Below are 19,958 nucleotides of genomic sequence, written 5' to 3' on the forward strand. Positions count from 1 at the left end.
ACCGTCGGACCAGCATTCCTATCCTAAGCCCACAACCAAATAAGGAACAAGATTTAAGGCAGCAACACTGATACTAAGCCTGTTAAATCATATATATATATATATATATATATATATATATATGAATATAGTTTGATAAAAATGATAATTTAAGTAGTTGAAAAGCAGTTTAAAATGGTTTGAGAAGTTTATATAACATTAAATATCTTGAAATGATTTGTAACCATTTTTAAGTATTAACATAAATACTTTGTGTTTGGCTTGTATTCCCCCCCCCCCCCCCTAAAAGCATTCAAAAATGGTAAAACATAGGGGTATGAACTCACCTTAAGTGAGTGACCGAGTGAAGATATGGTGTAGTAGAGTTAATTCCACAAGTTAGAACACGTAACAAAACCGAATCCTAATAGCATTTCACGCAATATATATGTATATAATTAGCGAATATAGTGGTAAACATGTTTATGGAATAGCCTAAGATGTAAGAATCACTTACAAATAGGAGTACTAGAAGTGAAACGCAAGGGAGATAGGTGTTTTCGGCCACCTATGGGTTTTCGGTCACTTGATGATTCAAGTGGTGTTCTTTGTGTTCTTGGTGAACACTACGAGATCAAGGTGTTTTCGGTTGGAGTTAAGGAGATTGGATGATGATTATCAAAAGGTATGATGAACACTTGGTGAATTTAGCATGATCCTATGAAGATTCAAGTGAGTTTCGTATGATACTTGAGAGAAAAGTAAGGTTCTCGGTTTGTGTTCTTATGAGAAAAAGATGTGTTTTCGGTTCGAAAGTTTGACAATGAGTTTACGGCCGAAAATGGTTTGCGGTCGAGAACGAGGCATCAGGCGAGGATTGCGGTCCGAAGAGTTTACGGCCGAAAATAGTTTGCGGTCTGAGACAAGTGGCCTTTTGCGAGGGCTTTCGGTCCGTAGGCTTACACTCATGCGAGGGTTTTCAGTCCTCGCATTTGGTTCATTATTTTGCAATACTTATAAATTAAAAGGGTTTAGCCATATCATAACTTTGGATAAGCTTCTAATAATTAAATAAATCAACGACTGTGACTTTTATTTGACCAGTTTTGACTTTTACCGGCTTGAAAATAACGGGTTGTCAGAGATGAGTACTACAACTTTCATTTTGACTCCATTGGCTATTTTTCAATTTATTTTTAATTTTATATTTTTAAAGTGATTAGATTGTTAAACCCATATAAAAATCATAACTCTTTAATACGAATTTCATTCTCGGCTGTCTTTATATCGACAAAATTGTATTCACGAGAGCTTCGACTCTCGTTTACATTGTTTTGGCTAACACTCAATACATTTTGATTTTGAATTTTGTGTCACACACTGTTGCGATGAAATTCAAAAAATTGTAACTTCCTCATACGAAGTCAAATTTAAGCGTTCTTTATATGCACGCTCTTACTTGTATGAATACTAAGTCTTTTGTTCAAATTACTTAAGTCAATAAACAACATATCTCCAATTCACGTTCCACGACACGCTTTGCAATATAGGGATGAACACAAAACTTCGAACAATCATAACTTCTTCGTACGAAGTCATATTTAAGCGTTCTATATATGTACGGATATCACATTGACGTCTACTACACGATTATGATGATTATTTTGGCTAAAAATTAATATATTTCTACTTTGAATTATAGAAACAAACGGTTTATATTAATTCCTACTGAATGGTGAAAACTGGGTGTTACAGCGTTTTAAACTTAATCTAAATTTCATGTCTTTTATAATAAATAAGAGTTTTATTAAAATCACTAAAGTAACGTCAAACTATAATATTATATCAAACTTTATATATGATATTACTTTTTGAAATTTAACGTAATATGTTGATATTATGTTTTATGCATGATAAATGAGATTTAAAACATAATTATCATCACCTTGGTTTTGGTTTCTCAAAAATATGACTTTTTAACATAAGATGTATAAAATGAGTTTATAAAATAAAATGAGTTTTATTCTACAAATTCATTAAGTTCAAAGATTTTTTATTAAAATACTATAATCGGTTTTTAAAGCTTTTAATGATTAAACTATAAATATATGATATTAGTTTATAATTGATCGCGACTAACGGTTAATAAAATGAAGTTATATTTGGAACCAAAAAAACCTTATATATGAATTATGTTTTTACAAACGGTATCGTGAATTATTGGATGCATCCAATATTCACGATACCATGTTTTTATAACCATATTTGTAAAACATAAATAAAACATTTTCTTAAAAAGGCAACTCAATGTCGTCCTTTTGAACAACACCCGCACGTCATTTGTACTGTATTTGTGAGCGATGGATCACCTAACCACTTGGATTTTGTCTTATGATGTTCGTGTTGGATTTTATTCATAAATGGTATATAATAAACTATGAGTTTAGCGATCGAAGGATTTTTATATGAATAAACTTAAAATCATTTTAACACACCAAGGATCATTTTGCAAAGCATGGAAAGATTAAATGAACCATGGAAAAGAAAACAACCATAACCTTTGAAGACTTTGATTCTCATGGGAGATTGAAAGTTAATGAAGTGAGGCAAAAACGCCAAAGCAGAAGCTCTCTATAATGTATCCACCAAGCAAGAGTAAACCACTTCATGATGTTAGTCTTCACTTGTAACTAGCTCTTTTAAGCCTTAAAGACTTATACCAAATAAGCCTTAAACGGAGAAGCAACTAAAGACCTTAACTCTACACTACACCATGCAAGAGAGGAGAGGGAACAGTGCAAATATGCTCTCAGTTTTGGGGGAGAAAAGAGAAGAAGAATAGTTAAAAAAAACTAGCTAGTTTTGTCATAACACTTCCTTTTATACTTAAGCATATGAAGCAAGGACCACACCTTAATTAAATGTGCAAGTGTGCTCTTGTAAGAAAGCATGGGTTCAAGACAAGTCAAACAAGCCAACTTCCCATCACTTGGAGGGACCTACGGTTTTGGAGAGGAATATGGGATCTTGGGGTGTTTATGACTCAAGCCTATAACTAGCTAGTTACATGTGCCAACTAGATGTGCACTAAGGGTCCAAATAATTGTACATGACATATATATTTATATCATATGAATATAACTAGTTTTTGTTCTTTTTTATTATCATTTACTAGAAATAACAATTCTCAATTGTTGTTAAAATATTATTTTCATAAAATAATAATTTTCAAATTAAATAGAAGTGTTGATTATATTTATTAATAATAAATCAGTAGTAACTTGCTATAAGGTGTGACCCTATATGATCATATGTCATTAGAAAATATTATTCTAAAATGACTCTAATGTATAAAGTTTTTTTAATCTCCCACTTGCACAAGACTCATAATAGATTGATATAAACATTGGTGAACGTCTAACAACATTTCACTTCCTCCAATAACACAGGACGATGAATGTCATTCATCATCATCAAATACCTAAAAGATCAAAGCTACAATTGATTTATAATGTAAGTTTATCACTTATCCCTTTTTTAAAAATATCTTTTTGAACATGAGACATGTTTGATCCCATATATGCCTCAGATCTCTATTGCATAGGTATCCTTTTTTCCAAAAGATTTCCGATCAAATCATCTAGTTTCAGGAACATGTGTAATCGGAATATAACTTGGTTAAAGAAATCGTGAGTACACCTTGTCCATCAAAGGAAAACGCTAGTGGTTAGGTGACATTTTTCCCACTAGTTGTTACAAGTGACGTACGAGTGCCTTCAAAGTGGACGACATAGATTTGCGTTTAATAAGGGGTCTTTATTGTTTTTACAATTCTAGTTTAATAAAACATATGATATCATGGTTATTGCATTTATCCAATAATTCATGATATATTTTTATTAAAATCACATTTTATAGAAATGTTCTTTTATAAAATCCAATTTTATATAATCGACGCGATCAAATTTTAAAATGAATATCTATTATTATGTTTTGACGTTTGAGCGCTGATGGTGTATGGGGACCAGCCAATACATGAAGATGGGCCATCACCCTCGGAAAATAATTAAGAACTAAAATAACTAGCCCAAATAAAACAAAGGCGGTAGCCAGTGACAAAGACAAATCGATCAAGCATACCGAGCAGCACTTAACTATAGCAAAAAATTATCTGTATCGATTCTTAGGTAACATGCCAATAAACATGGAAAAAAGCAATATTATTATACTGAAGACTTCTACCATTGCAGCCCTCAGACAAAGAGAATATCTAATTGGAAAAGAAACAACCCGGACCAAGACACACACACACACACATATATATATATATATATATATATATATATATATATATATATATATATATATATATATATATATATATATATATATATATATATATACATACATATATATATATATATATATATATATATATATATATATATATATATATATATATATATATATATATGTATGTATATGTATATATATATATATATATATATATATATATAAGGACTCCAAACACGCATCAAAGATGTAGAGTATTCGAAGAACCTAAGCAATTTTACTACTCTTTCTAATTGGCAAGTAAATTAGGCATCGGAGAGCAATACTAGGATCCATCCCTCAGTATCGCCTTCTAACCTACTGTTGTCCATCTTTGCAGCATGCATTCTAGATTGCTCATTAAGGTAAGATCATTTTTTTGGTGCTGTCAAGCATCCGAAAGGCCATGTAGCAACATTGACGCCATCTGTATACCACAATGCAAGATAAAAATCAGCCTTTGCGTACCTCGTCAAACTCGCCTTTCAGCCCCATAAACCTCATACCAGAATTTACCCTAATCATTATAGTGGCACCCAGTGCGGTGCTAGTAATGATAACTTTGTCCCTAACTGTAGGGTAAAGTTCATCCCAAGTACACATGCAGGGAAATGAAGAGCCAAAAAGGAAATCGACGACCAAGGGAAAAAAGCAAGACAAGCAGGATATGTGACAATAGAAACAAATTTATGGTACAAGTCATGTCACCATTATTACAGCAACACCTAACAACTACGACAACCCCAACACAACAAAATGTGATACCGTACATACCATTGACACTCCCATTCCCATACTCACGTTATCAAGCGTCCTGTAAGTCACATTCCCAACAAACCTACATTCCACAAACAATCCCTGGATGTATCGTCCTGAATTTTGAACCCAAAGTTTTAATTTTTGTTTATTCAAATATATCAGAGTATAGTTATATAACTTATATTATGTAGAAACATGGTGTGAATGCACGTGTGTAGTTACATTTATGTAGAAACATGGTGCGAATGCACCTATAATACTATAACTTGTTAATCTCTATGACAATCTGATAATGAAAGATCGATCTTTCGCTAATCCCAATGAATATTGAGAGTTCTATCAAATAAGGATCAGTCAGGCAAGATAGTTGAGAGGCAGGACCATTTCGGCATATAGCCTTTCTGAAATCCAACAACCAAGCCAACATGACCATTCTAGACACCTCTCCTGTAAGTACATCAATTAGTATTATAACCGGAATTACTGATAAGAATTATTTATTCATTCATAACAACAACTATGGATATAAATAGAAGTTACACATAAAACGTAGTAAGTGTAACCTAACTTATAGGAGTTTTTAGCGAAAACCGGGAAATTACGCGGGCAGAACTCCGATTCGAGAATTCTACTTGTCGGGCTCTTATATACTTCATAGCCTAGCTGAATAGTCTAAATCCTAAGGAAATATTCAGATTTTGGCTCTAGAAAGTTCACAAAGAAAGATTGTGAATTGTGAAGAAGAATTAGGGGGGGGGGGGACTGGTGCTATTTATAGGCAGACTTTAACCATGCGCACCACGCCTTTCAAGGTGTGTGTCGCGTGCTTAAGCTGACAACTCCCCTTCCGTTTTTTTCCATGTGTCAAATTCTCTGTGGTCCGCGTTGCCACCTTCTAGAAGCGTGTGTCGTACGTACGTGCGCGAAGCGCAAAACGTGAATTTTGTAAATTTCGTAACTTCTTCATACGAACTCCGTTTTCAACATTTTTCAATTGCACGCATAGCTATTGACAAGTACTAAAACTTTCATTTTGACTCCATCGACTAATTCTTATTTTATTTTTTAAGTTATATTTTTAACAGGCATAAACTGTTAAAACCCGTATAAAAATCATAACTCTTTCATACGACAACGGGCCCCACCCAATATACATAACGGGCCCCGCCCAATATACATGACGGGGCTCGCCTAACATACATAACCATATTATGCATATATAGACTATGTAACATCTCAAAAATCAAGGTAAAATTTTCATTTTTGAAATCAATCCAAAAACCATAAGTGTTTACAAAACCTAGTTTCTAAATGTCATAAACATGAATCAAGGTATCTTAAGATCAAAATCTCATAAAAATCCTGGAGGATGTGCATGATCAAGCCTTCATCTAGCCCTTGTCCTCTGAAGTACCTAAAACCATACCAATAAAACTATAAGCCAAAGCTTAGTGAGTTCCCCCAAACTACCACACACAACCAAACAGATAATAACATAATTATATGAGCCTCAACCTGAGTAGACCGCCTCGTAGGGCCTACAACCTATCTAGGCTGCTCTATGGGCCTTCGGCCTAACTAGACTGCCTCGCAGGGCCTACAGCCTATCCGAACCGCCCTCTGGGCCTTCAGCATGACTGGACCGCCTTGTAGAGTCTACAGCCTATCCAGATCGCCCCGGGTATTTTGGCCTTCAGTACAAAGCTGGACTGCCTCAACCTAACAAACCATAACATGTTGACATATACAATAACAATCAATAACGAACAAGTACAGGTAATCATACAGATCTACCAGTCTAACAAATAACCAGTAATCACAGGTAACGATACAGATCTTACAGTCTATCACATAACATCATCCAATATACTAGGACACATAATTAGTAGGTGGGCATTGGTGCCTTCACCCATAAGTACAGTGAGGAAAACTCACCTCACAGGTGGAAATATAGCTGAACAGATCACTGCTCCAAATGTTGTCCCTACCAGTCACCTACACAATAAATAGTGGCTTAAACTCAAACTACCATTCAAATTACTCAAAATACTCCTAAGTCATACTTCGTCAACTTCCTGGTCAAAGTTCAAAGTCAATAAGTCAAAGGGTACATACAGGCTGAGTACGCCCCAAATACTCAGTCATTATGCAAGGCATAGTGACACCCTTCCCTGGTTACAAGGTTCTTCATCAGTATGTGCCGCTTACTCTAAGGTACATCCGACGTAGTTACGTCCATAACAAACTCTTCTTTAAGTGCTTATTCCATTAAGATCTCACGTCCAGAACTCAGATCTAGTCCCAAATATCATTCTAAGTCATAAATTTTACAACTTTATGTCTTTTTATGGTTAAAAGGAGTCCAAAAACCAAAACCCTAACTTAATACACAAACCCAAGCATCATAACTCTTGGATGGAGGGAAGAAAGGGACCAAGATCACATTTTTATGGTTCCTAGCACTCAAAACATCTGAAAGGATAACTCTTATGGTTAAGAGTAAACCATACTCATGAATACCAAGATTATGGGACCAAATACATAAAAACTTATGAACTAGCAAGATCTAAGGAAACATTCATCAAGTTCATATTTATACCTTCTGGAGGTTGCTTGCAAGGTGAAAAACTCAAATCTATAAGGCTTGAAGCTTTCCAAAAGCACTCCAAAGATCTTCTTCGTTCAAGGATGGACACCAAACACACAAATGACTCAAAAACTCACAAATGAGCACGAGGGTCTGCAATGGATTGATTTGGGAGGATGGAGGCTGGAGATGGGAGGGATTATGAGAGTTAAGGTTGCTTAAATAGGGCTTCGACCCTCAAAATTAGGGTTTGCTCACCAGCCTAGTACGCCCTTCATACGCTGTGAGTACGCCATACGCAATCACATGATTCCATGTTCATTTTAATGAGATATGACATGCGTACGCCCCAAGTACGCATAGCATAAGGACCATTTTTGCAAGAAATTTATACTTTCGGTCGAAAAAGGAAAATACCTGATGTCTGGGTGTTACAATTCTCCCCCACTTGAATTAGACTTCGTCATCGAAGTCCGATGCTGTGAATAACTTCGGGTATTGCTCTCGCATCTCTGCATCGGGTTCCTAAGTCCATTCGGAACCTTCCGATGCTACCACTGAACTTTGACCAATGGGACCACCTTGTTGCACAAGGCCTTCATCTTCCTATCTAAAATCGCCATTGGCCTCTCAACATATTTCAGGCGATCATCAACTTAATTATCGTCCAAAGGAACCATTGTTGAATCATCAGCCACACACTTCTGAAGCTGTGAAACATGGAAGGTGTTTTGAATCTAACTGATCTCTTTAGGCAGATCCAGTCGATAGGCCACCCTGCCTGCCCTGGCAACTACTCGAGACGGCCCGATGAATCGGGCCCCAACTAGCCCCACTTCCTAAAGTGTATTACACCATTCCAGTGTGATACCTTTAGTAAAACCATATCTCCGACCTAGAACTCCAACTCGGATCGACGTATGTCAGCATAACTCTTCTGCCGACTCCGAGTTGTCTGCAACCTCTGCCTAATCTGTTGGGTAAGCTCTGTCATCGGAAGGACCACCTCGGTCCTTCCCATAACTCTGTGACCGGCCTCCCCCAACAAACTGGGGTATGAAACTTCCTCCCATAAAGAAGCTTAAATGGCAACGCACCAATACTTGAGTGATAGTTGTAGTTGTAAGAAAAATCATCCAGAGGAAGGTACGAGTCCCAACTCCCACCGAAATATATAACATAGGCTTTCAACATATCATCGAGTGTCTAGATGGTCTGCTAGCTCTGCCAGTCGGTCTGCGGATGATAAGCAGTACTAAAGTGCAATCTCGTACCTAGTTCCTCGTGGAACCTCTTCCAAAATCGAGAATTAAACCAAACATCTCGATCAGATACAATGGAAACCGAACACCATGACGAGCAACAATCTCATGAACATACACATCGGCCAATTTCTCAGCCGAGGAGCTCTCCCAAATAGTTAGAAAGTGTACACTCTTGGTCAGATGATTCACAATAAACCATATTGCATCACACCCCTTAGTTGTCCTAAGTAACTTGGTGATAAAATCCATGTTGATCTGTTCCCATTTCCACGCGAGAACCTCTAAAGGTTGCAATTTGTCGTTCAGCCTCTGGTGCTCGGCCTTGACCATCCAACAAGTCAGGCACCTCTCAACGTACCAAACTATCTCCCTCTTCATGCACGACCACTAGTAACTAAGTCTCACATCCCGATACATCTTTGTGGCTCCAGGATATATCGAAAATTTGGACTTATTTACCTCCTCCATCACATTCTGCCTGACCCCGCCAAAATCTGGTACCTAAACCCGACCACACCGAGTCAACAATCTGCAGATATCGGTAGAAAACCTGTCAATCTCACCCCTGATTCTCTCATGCTTCCAACTTTCCTTCTTGATTCGCTTGGCTTGAGCCTCCTTGATCAAATCCAGAAGCGGCGAATCGATAGAAATCATCATATATAAGCCCCAAACAGATGTGCTAGCCGACTTGTGGCTCAAAGCATTAGTGACCACATTCATTAAATAAACCTATGATAATACCCTGCTAAACCCAGAAAACTCTTGATCTCCGAATGAGACTTCGGGTCCTGCCACTGCATAACTGCCTCAATCTTTGCCAAGTCGACTAGAATCCCGTTCTGGTTAGCGAGGTGTCCCAAGAATTAGACCTCCTGTAACCAGAACTCACACTTCTAGAACTTGGCATAAAGCCTTTCCCTCCATAAAACTCCCAGCAGCTCTCGAAGGTGCTCCTCATGTTGCTCCGTGGTCTTGGAGTAGACCAAGATATCATCGATAAAAACAATGACCGATTGATTGAGCATCGGTCTACATACCCGATTCATCAAATCCATGAATGTTGTCGGCGCATTGGTGAGCCCAAACGGCATCACCACGAACTCGTAATGACCATAACGAGTTCAGAACATTGTCTTCTCCACGTCCTCCCCCTGACTCTCATCTGATGATACCCTGACCTCTAATCGATCTTGCAGAACCAAGATGCACCCTGCAGCTGATCAACGAGGTCATCAATCCATGGAAGTGGGTAACGTCTCTTCACCGTTAACTTGTTTAACTCCCGGTAATCAATGCACATCCGGTGTGAACCATCCTTCTTCTTAACAAACAAATATGGTGCTCCTAAAGGCGAACTGCTAGGTCTGATAAACTGCTTGCCCAACAGCTCCTGAAGCTGAGAGGACATCTTCTGCATCTTTGGTGGTGCTAATCGGTACGACTCCTTAGCAATCAGTGTTGCACCAGTGATTATATCGATCCTAAACTCCACTTGCCTCGCGAGAGGCACACCGGGGAATTCCTCCGAAAATACATCTGGAAACTCTTTGACTACAGGCATATCCGAAACTAAAACCCCCTTCTCTACCCGAGTGTTAACTACATACGCGAGATAAACCATACACCCATGTTGTAGATAATGTCAAGCCCTGGCAGCAGAACAAAAGGCTTATCTAACCCTGGTGTCATCGCTATAAATAGTCAGTTCTACCCACTTGGGGTTCAAACCACCACCCGCTGCACCTCAAAATTTATCATGGCACCAAACCTGCTCAACCAGTCCATCCCTACTATCACGCATACATCCCCCATAGGGATAGGGATCAAATCGATCGGGTAAGACACCCCAAAAATATTCAAGGTAAAATCCCGAAAAACACTCGATGCAGAAACCCAATGCTCATCGGCGATGGAAACTCGCAACAGGCACTCCAACTCTCCAAAAAACATATCAAAACTCCTAATGAAGGACTAAGACACAAAGGCCGATTCGCACCCGAGTCAAAAAACACAAGCGCAGGCAAGGAGTTCACTAAGAAGGTACCTAATAGAAATATAATCATAAGCATATAATAAAATAACTTGAAAGAATCATAAATGAAAACATACCATTAACGACGTCCGACACCGCCGTTGCCTCTTCTGGCGTGAGCTGAAAGGCATGCACCCTGGCCTTCGGGGCCTCAACTCTCCCCCGTCGTCCATCTGTAATCCTCAAATTAGTCGGGGTTCGTGCCTGCACCGGCCTGGAAGAAAGAAAAGGACAATGGGCCTTCACGTGCCCCACCTGGTCACAATGGTAACAAACCCAATACCTCATGCACCTTCCCACACTTGCCACAAATGTGGCCCCTCTGACCTCTAGATCGTAAAACAATGGGCTTGAATCGCTTTGTTGCAGGCTATGGCTGCATCGGAAACTGCCTCTCCTCCCTCTTTTGGATCTCAATCTCAATCTCCTACCTCCACGTGGCATCCTGAAGCTCGGAGAGGGTACTGTAACGATGGGTAGACATAAACTATTGAATCACAGTCTTGAGCATGATCAAGTACCGTGTCATCTCGGCCTACTCTAAGGCAGAATACTTAGGACAGAAAAGATCTCTCTCAATAAACATCTTGGTGATCTCAGTCACCAATATTGACGTCTTCTCAACGCCAGATACTCCTGAGCCAACCTCTCTCTCTACCAAGGGAACATACTCCGTGCAAAACATCTCCAGAAACTACCCCCAAGTAGCAGCAACCCTCTACTCCATAGTATAATAACCTATAACCATGTTCCACCAGTCCTTCAAGCCCAGAAGAAGAAGGTTCAGGGTGCACCTGACCTTGCACCCTGAACCTTCTACTCCTCCGGGTAGAAACAAGTGAAAAAGCAACCCTCTACATGTTGCTGAAGTCCCGATACTGGAATGAACCTCTCCCCTGAACCCCCGCAGCAGCAACAGTTGCGGTACATGCAGCAGCAACAGACTTAGACACAAAAGTGTATCACTTGTCGATCAGCTCAATCATCGTGGTATTGATAGACCTAAAAACCTCCGGGATGGCACCCCGAACATCCGTAGCCACCTTAGTGGTGACCAACTCGCAAATGTCATTATCTATCGATCTTAGCCTCTCCGGGCCGCCAGCTCTTGATCTAGAACATCTTGTGTACACCATACTGAAAATGAACCAAAATATATCATAAACGCCACAATTCATGCTATTACAACCATTACAGAAAACTAAACCCTAGGGGTTTGTGACTACCTTACTACACGTATGGGTCATGTGCTTCCAGTAGTATGGGCCCATACGACCTTCCACACCTACCCGTATTTGTCTCAAAGGATTGTCACAGATCACCCAAATACAAAACCCCACGACTATATATATATATATATATATATATATATATATATATATATATATATATATATATATATATATATATTGTTATGAAATCAACCACAAACAAGTAATCCTTATTTTTGTTCGTTCTTTCATTTTAAATTTATAAATTTGATTAACTATGCATTTTTGTTGTATTTTCCTTATAATTTTAATACACAAGATTAATATCCATGTGTTTATCATCTTTCTAAATCCTATAAATAGTTGTGAAGAGTTATATTCTTCTCATGTTTCTTATTTTCTTTATAAACATAGAAAGTTTTAAATGTTATGATTATCTATCCTCCAAAAGAATGTTGTCTTAGAATCACTAAATTAAGAATGAATCATTTTCAATGATCGATATTTTTACACATTTCTTAAAATAGCATTGTACTTTGCAATTTCCCTTGAGTTCCTAACTCCTTAATTTATTATCATATATATTATAACTTATTGTAGATTTGTTTATGAATTGACTTAAACAATTGAATAATTTTTCAAATTAGTAATCTAAACATTTCTGTATAAGTTCCCTCATTGACGACTTAAGCCTGTAACCATAATAAATTTCTTTATTATTTTACTACTTCATTTGATGACCACACATGTATCTTCGTTTTCTTAGAATCATTACACATTTTGATAACAGTGAAAGTACTTTTCATTTCTAAACACTTCTAATACAACCTAGATAATGCGATTTAATTTATCATAACTTTCATCATCTTCATTTAGAAACAATGATTCTCTAAGTATCTTCTTAAAATATGGTTTTATTGTAGTGAGAGTACCCATAATAGTAATTATAGCCTCGAAGATCCTCGATTATTTCGTAATTTACTTTGTAGATGACACTTGTATAGTCTTCACATTTAAGATGTACCAAAACTTTGTTGCCAACCCTTAGTATGTGTATTTTTAGGAACTTACCCTCGACTGCTTATCTTTCATTCGTGATACCTCTTCCCATTTCAGGAAATATCTTTTCCAGACTTAGTAGCCTACCCGAAAATGAGAAATTTGTCTTAAATCTATTTTAATTAAGAGGCGATTTTAGACTTAATGTTGATTTAGAACGCGAATTAAGGATTAGTGTGGACTTAGCACTCAATGCAGTTGGTGCTTCAACAGAACTTAAAACGTTATCTTAAGTAAGAAAATCTCTAACTAGATAATCCTTTTCAACTAGGTAGCCATAGTAAGATAATGATTTCCATGATCCTAATTCCCCCATAATCTCGACGGTAGAACTAGAATTAGGGAAAACCCTAACCTGGTTATAGCTAAAGGATTTGACTCTCTCTTGAGGAGTTAATCCAATATTATCAAAAGGTTTTTCAAGTCACCACCTCTCCAACTATATACTTGTATCTGACTAAGTTCTAATTGAATACGACACAAGTTGAATTTCAGGGCAAAATTCTTTCAACTGGGGAAGACTATGACAACCGTCAAAAGTTGAGTCGGTTCTAGATTTGGCTAAGCTCAGTTGCACATGTAGGCATGCCATATTCTATACTTAGAAACTAGAAACTAAGTTATGACCTACTAGAAACTTGGAAACAAGTAGAAACGAGGAATAGTGCATTCAGATTTCCCATTGGTACGTAGATTTTACATCTAATTTAACTGTAACAACTATCAAATTCAAGTTATTCCTTGACTCGATCCTTTTTGTAGATTCATATAGACACAACATGCACTTTACCTAATAGAATAAAGTAGGTGAGAGTCTCGTACGAACTTAAGTTAAAGTTGAAAACTAGGACTAGTATACTTGATTCTTCAATTTCACTAGAATCTCGGAATCACTACATAGAAATATCAATAAACCGACAAAAACAAATTTCAAACATATTTCTAACTGGAAAAGTGTTATGAAACCCTAAGAAAATTTGAAGTCTCAAAAATTCAATTTAATTTGATATCCAAAGATTTATTAAATCCCAAAACCCTAAAAGCCCCAAAAATCTAAATTTTTATAGGTTTAACATTTAAAATTTTATAAAAATTGTTGTGAACTTTATAATATTTATTTAAAACAATCAAAAAGTTGAAAATGTAAGCAAAGAAATAAAAGTTAAGCCATTAACATTATTCCTAATTATTAGGTTAAAAATCAAGAGTTTATGACATGAAAATTTGATAAATCTATACGTTATAAATTACGCAAATTTATAAAATTGAAGAAATATATATATATATATATATATATATATATATATATATATATATATATATATATAATGAAATGATGAGAGAGGAGTCTCTCTCTCTCTAAATTTTTGGCCCCTTCTCCCCAAAAAGAGTTTTTTCCAAGTTCAATCATTTTAATCACCTCCAGACTCTTCTCCTTTCCTCACTTCTATATCTAAAATTTATATTTTCCTTCTGTATAGAAAATACAAACTTAGAAGCAAAATCAGAAAGAGAGATTCTTCCATTAGATAATTCATGAGTCTACATACACTTATTTGTTTTGGTGATCGATTATGGTGAAGAGAAACCCTAAAGAGATGACGAGAGAGGTTGGGTATCCAGAGAGACAAAATCTCCCTTTTCTCTATTTTCTTCTCTCTAAAACCCTCATTCTTTCCTTCTATGAATAAGCCCCAAAACCCACGAATTTCCAGCTAAATATCCCTTTATTTTACTCAAAATTATTCATCATTTGAAGTTGCTCTTCAAGGTAAAATCAAATTCCTTACATTTTCTTCACTTTCCTTCCAAAAATTTCAAGTTTTCTTGCATTTTTCTCCCTCTTCTACACCATTCTTTATGTAAACTATATGAATGTTCATACACCCATGATTTTAAGATGATGGTGGTAGGATTCATCCAAAAACATCATGCATGTTGTTTGATGGTGAAATCCAATGATCAAAACTTATGTCAAACTTAAATTTTTATAAGTTTTAAAGATCAAAAACCACATGCATCCGAATTTTCTTCTTAAAGACATCATTTTGAACAAAATAAGTCCATGCATGATCTTTAAACCAACATGCATGTGTTTATCTTCAAGCCTAGATGCTAGATTACCAAAGTATGTTGTTAAAAGCTTCAAACATGCGAATGAAAGATTTTAATCTACAAAAAATATAAAACTCATTCTTTATTCAAATCCAATTTTTCCCAGAATCCCAACAATTAAATAGGATGATCTGGAACAATTTTAGAAAATAAATAATTTTTCTTGAATTATTGTAATTTTTGCAAGGAAATAGGAATGCAAAACAAAAAAAAAAACTTCTTTACGTCAATAAATCTTAGGAAAATTTTGGGATGCCTTATACACATAATTCAGGGCTTCCATTAAGTTTCATGAATTTTCGTGGCTATTTTCTATTTATTTTGATTTTGTTTTTGTTAGACACAAATTAATGGTAAAATCCAGTTATGAGTGTTAAAAATCATTTCTAACAATTTTTGCACCTTTTTGACAGTATGAAACTTTCATAAAAAAGTTCATAGATTTTTCTATAACATTTTCCTCTTTTCCAAGATTTAATGGATGTATAAAGGATTAAACTGAGAAACAAATAGCTACATATATCTAGAATTTATGAAACTTTACCCGGATCTCCTTTACTATATTAAGATAAAATATAAAAAGTTTGACAATTTTTATCTACTGTTTACTAATTTTCATGAATTAAAGGCCTATTTAAGGGATTAAATCAAGGATAAATAGCTAAACTATATTAAAAATCATGAAATATTTCCAGGATATCTCAAATCATATTTATATAATAAATAAAAATTTGTATTATTTTTCATCACTATTTTCTATTTAATTCGAAATTCTTGGAAATAAATACACCTAAATTCATAAAATTTGGTTATACTATTTAAAACTTTTATATACCATTTTTCCCAGCTCTTATAAACTGTAAAACAGTTGCCCAAATGTTTGAGGATTTTTGGAATCTATTTAGTATTGTTCTATAATTTTTGGTTATTTCAGGAGATTTAATGAAAGAAAAATAGTTAGACAGATCAAAAATTTTAAAAAATATTATCTTGAGGCCTTTGACTTCAGTTAAAACTGAAATACAAAGTTTGGGAAATTTTATACTAATTTGATTTATTTCTTGAAAATTTAGTCTTCGGAACATATTCAAAAATGTTAAATTTTAACATTTCAAAAATGGAAATTTTCCACGTAAATTGTTATTTAACAAATTGATTTATGGAATTCTGAAATTTCCAGAAAAATATTGTAACTTATTTAAAACCAAAATTTTGACACATTATTGAAATAATTCTATTATAGAAGTTAAGTATACTAGTATTAGATTTCGATTAGAGACTCACTAGTGTGTAACATCGTTCTAGGCATCGGTAATAGGTCGTGTGGAACTTAGTTCAAGGCATCATTAGCATCATCTCAAAGCATTGTGAGTATTCACAACCCCTTTTTATTGTTTTCATGTTTTGGGGTTGAAAAACATGTCGTAAAATCAAATATGTTCATTGTACTTATTTTAAATTGTATCAAATGTGATTTCTATGTATATGTATGCAAATGTTGATTCATGAGGCCTATATCGCAGTAAGTCCCTAGAATGTTTCATATAACTCATTAAATCTTTTGAGCCGATGCTTATTATGGATAACGCTATTAGGAGGTAGACAACTCATCACTCGCACGGCTCGCGGAGTGCATTTTACTATTTCTATCGACGTGAGCGATACACGTAGATCTCTATAGGGAACACCTCGGTCATTAGGCTTGGGTTGTGAAATAATGGTTTGATCATTATGCACATACAGACTTTATTACTCATTTTAACAACGAACTTTACTACATCATTTTAAAAACATATTTTATTACATCATTTTAGCCACAAACTTTATTACTCATGATGGCAACATACTTTTGTTATGGAAACCTTTTTCAAAATTTGGACTTCCGTGATTTTAAAATGATGTTATGTTATAAACCTGTGAACTCACCAACTATTTCCATAGTTTACCCTCATTTTACATGCTTTTTCTGGAATCATCTAGTAAGTGGCACCTAGAGACACATCACTTGTAGAAGAATTACACGTGTGTTGTATTTCGAATGTATTGTGAATTTATTTTTACAATTGTTCAAAACTTATTGTAAAAAATGTAATGCTTTTTAATACTATGGTTGGTGTTGTCTTTTAACTTTTGCAATGAGACTCGTACTGTTGCACCTCTTGTTTCCGCTGTAGCGGGGTGTGACAACTTCATAAAACAAAGAAAGTATACGGAAGACGCTCAGGCCATCTTAAGATGCAGAGAATGTGATGATGAGTCGTTGCATGCCTTTTTTTACTATTTTAACAAAGCCACACTCAACACCCCATAAGAGAAGACAACATGGTAATAGTCGCGTTCACTTATGGATAACGTCCAGGGGTCCTATTTAAAAACCTATTGAAAATCGCAATAACCAAATGATAAGAATGAAGGAAGGAATATTGGAGAAGGCAAGAAGAACAACGGTGCTAGAATAGGGGAAAAGTCAGGAAACAATGACCACGACAAGTACTGTGAGTTTCATGAATCTACTGGGCATGACACTATCTAATGTACTATGCTCCAACGAGAACTGGAAAACAAAATGCTGTCCGGACAACTCACCGACTTGATAAAAGGACTTCGACCCAAACAATTGGAAAGTATTTCACTAGTCGAGCCAAAAATAAAGAATTCCAGGAAAAATGAAATTTTCTTGTTCATATAACCAGAGCAACCCGAAACAGATCATGAGTGGGACGACTATAAATTCAGGTTTGATGAATGGGATTACAACAACATTAATAAGGGAGTTGAACCCATTGTAATCAGGTGACTCATAGGAAAAAAAAACTATGTGAATGACATTTACAGAGATAATGGGAGATCGAAAGATGTCATGTATACACACTTCTACATACGACTCCTAAGCCACGTTCAGAAGAAGATAGAGCCACATGAAGCACATTTAATAAGTATCGTCGGTCGCAACGTGTGGCCGGAACGAACAATCACGTTACCTCTTACCCTAATAGACTACAACAATGGTAAGAATAACACTAAACCAGTCAGGTTTGTCGTTATTAATGCATCATCGTGATACGACATCATATTTGAAAGAACGAAAATGAGTAATTTTAGGGCCATAACATCAACCATTCATGGTGTAGGCGAGTTTCATATAATATTGGGAGTTGGCACAATATCGACAAAGAAAAACATAGGAAAAATAGAGCAAGGTCAAAACAAGAATGACACATTTAGTGGGCTTGGCAACTCTGCATTCCAGGAAGAAATTGTGACAACTAGTAAATTTAGGATCGAGTAAAGTCTAGAATTGTAACCATGTACAAATGAATTTACAAGTAACCTTGTTGCAATAAAATTTTGAAAGCCTAAGGGGCATCTTTTGTGGATTAAGTATACATATATGAATGTACTTATATACACTTCAAAAGCCATAAGGGCATGGTTATTATAAGCTAACATATATATATATATATATATATATATATATATATATATATATATATATATATATATATATATATATACACCTTAAGAAAACATGATGTGATAACATTGACAAATCAACACCAAACAAAGCACCTAGGCCGAAATCATCATTTAAAAAGAGTATAGGACTGAAAACACCCTTAGTGGGTGATACCAAAATCAAAAACACTCCCATCGACCACAATAAGGCCGAAAACCCTCCCATGCAAGGCATAGAAACCGAAAACCCTCTGCCATGCAAAGCAAAAACCGAAACCCCCTCTTTGGCTAAGTGAATTTGGTTGGGTGCAAGAATCAAGGAATTGACTTTATGACTTGACCTACTAGCTTTACCTTCTTTTGCCCACCATATGTCCATAATACACATACAAATACACATCAAGTATCCATGAATGACACTTAAATAACCACCAAACAACAACAAATCACTCCTTCTCTCTCCCCATATAACTCTCGGCCGCGAGTGGGATTATCCCACTCTTGCCATCCCTTTCTCACTTCAACTTCTTCTTCTCTCGAAGAACAATATCAATTCTCCAAGAATCACCATCTCAAGGCTGGTCCTAAGTATTTTGGTGAGTAATTTCGAAAGCCTCTTGTAAAATAACACATTTTTGTGTAAATTTCATCATATTTACACATGTTTTCACGTGTGAAATCCTTAGGAAAGTCATTTCTCCAAAGAAGCTTATCTACTTTATCCAAAGATCTAGGATCAAAATCTCATCTCCTTCCTTCAAAACCATCCACAAAAATCAACTCAAGGTGAGTTCATACCCCACCTTTTTACGAGATTTCATGCTTTTTTTTGGGGAGGGGGGGAATACAAGCAAAAACTATATTATGGCAAAATGTTGTTATATTTGCTCATCTACATGTTGTGTATAAGGTTTTATGTGTATGTTATGTGATTTTACTAGTCATTTTAAAGTTTTCATGCACAATATGGTTAAGTTATAACATATAACTATACAAAAACAAGTTTAAATATATTACATGAACAAATGGGAAAATTTTGACTTTTATGGTAAAGGAAATTTTTCTATCAAGATAAGTTATCGTAACTTTTTTGAGACAATATTCTCTTGGGTTTTAACCAAATTATTAATATTCTAAACCTATTATTTTGCATAATAAAT

This window comes from Lactuca virosa, chromosome 6 (assembly GCF_052849685.1).
Source record: "Lactuca virosa cultivar CGN04683 chromosome 6, Lactuca_virosa_CGN04683_v6, whole genome shotgun sequence".
NCBI classification, from domain to species: Eukaryota; Viridiplantae; Streptophyta; class Magnoliopsida; order Asterales; family Asteraceae; genus Lactuca; species Lactuca virosa.